The following is a 5,205-nucleotide window of genomic DNA, read 5'->3' as shown; positions in this document are numbered from 1 at the left end:
GTCCTTTCAAAAGAAAGAAGCTTCCTTTGGGTAGGAACGTCACAAACGCCCCCTAAAAGAAGGGAGTTGAGAGGCATGCTCTAACTCTAGTAGAGTGTTAGGGAGTAATGAGTAGAGAGCGGGTCAGGTAATATGCCAAATCATGTTTCATTTGTGTTTTGGCATAACCATCCCCATTGACTCCCTCTCCACAGTTTATTGTATTCACATTAGGGTTTACCGTCATATATAATATGTCTATGATGTCATTAATGGCAAGTTGGCGTTGAAGGCCATGATGGATGGTGATTATGTTCGAACGTGAATAAAATGTGATTTGGCATATTACTTAATCTGTTTGCGTTTGAAGATGGGTGTGACAAGCATCCTTTCAATCTTAAAGCCAAAAACAAGTATTTAATAAATGAGTTATTAGTACTTAAAGCATGAAATGTTTAAAAAGCATAAGCTGAAGTGAATAAAAATGACAGTTCAATTAAGAAGTGAAGCAAATTTAAAGTCATGGGCTGCAACAAATACATGAGAATACACGGATGTCTCATCCATGTATCTGAGCTGCCTCAAATCTCATATATGAGCCAATCAAACTCACCTTGAAGCATAGCAGACCCAGTTATCAGGCCAGAGTACTTTACATAGTAATTTTCTGTCACACACAATGATTTTCTGCGTGTGTTTACATACAAAAAAATGCTGCACGCACAATGATTGTCTGTGTTACTCGGGTTCGATCACCTAACCCACTGATCAAAGATTACTTGGTAAAAGTTGTCTCTTTGTTGGATAAATGTATTCACTATTCGATCTGTTAGATTGGACGGTATTAGGGGCGGAGCCAAGAATCTATAAACTAGGGTGGGCACAACTTAAAGCAAAAACAAAAATTAATTAGAAACAATATATTTCAAAAAATTAAATCAAAACTTTATTTTCTACAAACATCATAAATGATTGAGTTATGCTAGTTGATAAAAGATCCTAATATTATAACTAGAATCAAATGACACAATATTCATGGATTCATGTCGAATGATAATTAAAAAAAAATGCAAAAACCTTAAAACTATAAACTAACATTTATATCATTTAAAACATAACCCAAAACCCTAATTACTACAAACAACATAAATTATGCATTTATGCTAAGTGATAATATAACACTAATATTCTAATCAAAATCACATTTTGCAATATTCATATATGTATGCCTAATGATAATTGAAAAAATCACAAAAAAAACCTTTAAACCATAACTAAACATTTATGTCATTAAAAAAAACCAAAACCCTAATCCCTACGAACATTATAAATTATGCATTTATGATTAATAAATAAAAAAACACTTAATATTCTAACCAAAATCAAACCGTATAACATTTATGGATTCATGCCTAATGGTAATTAAATACACACACATTAAAACCATAAACTAAACATTTATGTCAATCTAAAAAACCAAATAAAAACCTTAAATCCTAGCAAACATCATATTATTGATATGCTAATTTGAAGCAAAACTAATTAACTATTTATGTCATTCTAAAAACAAAAATAAAAGATATAAATACTAACAAAAATCAATGATTTAGGGGTTTGATAACCAAAATCAAGCATTTATTAATGGAATCATGCTTTGTAAAAATTTAAAAGAAAGTAACAGATAAAAAACCTCAAAAACCTTCATTATATATTCATGTTATAAAGAAACTGTACATCTTGTGAAGGACGAGGTACAGATGTACAAATACCGTCACATGGTAGTAGGTCACAATTGTACATCTTGTGCTCACATAAACCATGTGAAGGACGAAAACTAAGAAACTTAATTACGTACCCAAGAAAATAAAAAAAGGGGAAAACATGAAAGCTTGATTAAGTTTGGGGGAATTTGCACAATTGAGTTTGGGAGAAGAGACACCAGTACTTGGAATTATTTTTCCATTAAAAGGAGCTCATACATGAGCTGCAGTACCGCCTGTGAATCACATCTTTGCTTAGCGATCTTTTAAAGGTTTTGAGGTCATTTCAAATTATAGGCATATATTTTTTGTGCGATTATTTTATAAAATGATGGTAAATCGTATCAAAAATATTTTAACTAGCTAGAATCACATCTTTTAACGGCGACACTTTTTAAAAGTGGAAAGATATATGAGAAAGTGTATTATTGGCTTATGACATCATACATAAGCTTAGAGATCTGACTGTTTGCTTGAAGATAGACCTCTCTAAGGCTTACGGTAGAGTCAAATGAAAATTTCCTGGACAATTTTTAATGATAGGCTTCTACCCCTCTTGGATTCAAGAAGTTATGTTCCCTGTAGGTCCACCTGGTTAAGAGTTGGACAATTCTTCTAATTGACTAATAAACTCTCGACATGATGCGTTTTCCAGTCAAAATAGCATGATAAAACAGTAACACTCAATGCTAGCCCTGCTCAGATTCAGTGTTAAAGGGCAGAACCCTTATATAAGTGTTCTGCCCAACTAGTGATAGCCACCTAGTGGCTGCCCTCTATAAAAAGAAGGAGCCCCTATTAAAAAGAGTACCCAATGTACTGCCTCTAGGACTGGTAAATGAGTCTGCTTGGGCTGTTGGGCCTTGGCTCATTAAGGGTATGCCCCAGCTAGAACTCAGTTCGTCACGAGCCGAGTTGAACCCGATCTCGTTATGAGCTGAGCTTGACATGCTTATCACAAACTCGCTTGTTTTCTTTAAAAAGTTATTTTTAAGTGTTTTTTGAGTTTAATAATATATAATAAATATAGAATAAATGTATAAAACATGTATAATACATATATTATATATGTAATATATATAGCATATGTATAAAATATGTAATATATATATATAATATAGGTATATATCTAATATGTAAAATGAGCCTACACGAGCTTAGCCAAGCTTGCCATGTTGGTGATCAACTCATTTACCTAAACAAGCTGGGTCATAGCTCAGCTCACCAAGCTCAATTTTCAAGTTGTTCCCAGCCTCTCACGAGCTGCAACCCTAATTGCCTCCCCTCTTAAAAGAGCAGAAACACTTTATAAGTGTTCTGCCCCCAACATCGACCATGCCTCAGCACCCACACATGGACATAGATACAAGGATCCAGATCTGATATGAACTAGGAAGACCTTTGTTGTTTCACAAAGAAAAAAACAAAATGGTTTTTTAGACTCTATATATCCCACCCTTTACACAACATTGATTCTGCTTTAAGCTTCCTTAGTTGGACCCAAATCCGCAAGAATCCTGGTTGAGTACTTGCAATTTGAGTTTCTAAAGAAAAAAAAAAGTGAAAACTACCTAATCTTGCAATTTTGAGAAAACTAGGGTGCAAATTAAAGATGATACAAACTTCTAAGTGTGTTGAATGCAAGGAATTGGGGATATATATAAAACGAAGCAACTACTTTCCATAGTTCAAATCTGACTCCAATTGTCCAATATCCAAATACTCAGATTTGGTACGGTCCCTGAATCCGAACCATTACATCCCTAATCATAGCCTTTCAATCAGACATCCGCAACGAAAAGATCAAATCCATTTCTTTTGTTTCTTTGCACGCACGCGCGCGCACACAGTAGTTTCTCCTTACACCAATGGAGAAGATCAACTAGTAATCAAATCAATTTCTTTGTTTCTTCAGAGAGAGAGAGACTTGTTTCTCCTTGCACCAATGGAGAGGATCAACTAGTGATGATCCAAATGTCTTCGAGAAGATGGCTCGGCCCCTTCACTACCAGCAGCAATTCCTGCAGCAGTAGTAGCAGCACCACCACCAACAGTAACACCATCAACAGCACTGCCGGTTTCCAGCACCTTCCCCGAACTCTTCCTCTGTTTCTCTTGCTGCTGTTCTTCCTCAAACGCCCCCATTGACCTCCATCGGCTCCGTCTCAGTCTCCGTCTCCGTCTCCGTCTTCGAATAACTGAACTTCATTGCAGCAGCAGCATATCCAGCATCAGTTGCACCACCTCCTTCTCATCTTAACTTGCTGCGGCACTCTCGGTGCCGCTTGGTTCCCAATTTGGATGCCGGCTGGTGGCGGCTGCAGCTGCCACTGATAATGCTGGTCATGGTGCGGGCCGAATGTTGGCAATGGGAGGAAGGACTGCGGAAGCGGGGCGGGGATGCTGGCCATTCTCATGTAGTGGGAGAGCTCGGTGTAGGCGGTAAAGAGGGAGGCCTGCAGCTGCTTCAGCTCACTTTGCAGTTGAGAGATGTAGGGGACACAGGCGTAGATCGGATCTCGGAGGCGGGCTTCAGCCTCGTAGACAAGGGAATCAACGGCATCCTGGCGGTGGCTAGGGTGGAGCTCACTTAGCAGCCTGGCTACATTGCTAGCGCCGAACGCCTTGTGGATGTTGGTGAACCTCTCAGGGAAGTGGGGTGGGAAGTAGGGGGCGAAGGTGCATTGCTCAGTGCATTTCCTTCTTAGGAACTTGCAGGCCGCACATGAAGCATTTAGAGGCGGCGTCATTGGATCTGTGCAACACAATGAAAACAGAGAGCCATTGGATCAGTTCAACACAATGAAAAGAGAGAGAGAGAGAGAGAGAGAGATCAACATTACTAAGGCAAGGGATCAACAAAAAGTTGAGCCCGCGAAAACAAAAAAACAACAAACCCAAAACAAAGTGCCGAAAGCACAAAGATAAAACATAAAAATAGAAGAACACAAAGATACCAGGGTCTTCAAGAAGAGAAAGTGGTTAAGGAGGTGAATAACATGGGAGTAAAGGCACAATATTGCGTACACATCAGTCAAGATGCAATGGATGAGTTTATTGAAAGCAACCGGGATTTGACGGAAGATCGCATTGTTGTGAGTCATCCACACAACCCACCAAGAAGTAAGAAGCCAAGTTCTCTAGATCAGCCATCACTGCTTGCAACTGTGAACCCGCGGTGGACCTCTCAGAAGGTCGAGTGCGAAGGATTCCTGCCTCACGATTATTTCAGGCTGATTCAACAGAAGGTCGAACGCGCAAGAGAGAGAGAGATGAAAGAAACATCAACATTACTAAGGCAGAGGATCAACAAAAAGTTGAGCCCGAAAAAAAAAAAAAAACAGCAAACCCGAAACAAAGTGCCAAAAGCACAAAGGCAAAACATAAAAATAAAAAAACACAGAGATCAGCCAGGGTCTTGAGGAACAAAAGACGGTTGAAGGGGGTGGATAACATGGGAAGTGAG

General features: G+C 38.5%; 1 pseudogene; it reads right to left on the bottom strand.

The window, feature by feature from the left end:
* Positions 1–3,970: 3,970 nt before the first annotated feature.
* Positions 3,971–4,892, bottom strand: LOC149831967 (LOB domain-containing protein 25 pseudogene; annotated as a pseudogene).
* Positions 4,893–5,205: the final 313 nt, after the last annotated feature.

Source organism: Nuphar pumila, chromosome 7 (genome assembly GCF_984573655.1).
Source record: "Nuphar pumila chromosome 7, dmNupPumi1.hap1.1, whole genome shotgun sequence".
In the NCBI taxonomy this organism is placed as follows: Eukaryota; Viridiplantae; Streptophyta; class Magnoliopsida; order Nymphaeales; family Nymphaeaceae; genus Nuphar; species Nuphar pumila.
The sequence above is the reverse complement of the archived record's forward strand: the minus strand, read 5'-3'. Positions and strand labels throughout refer to the sequence as shown.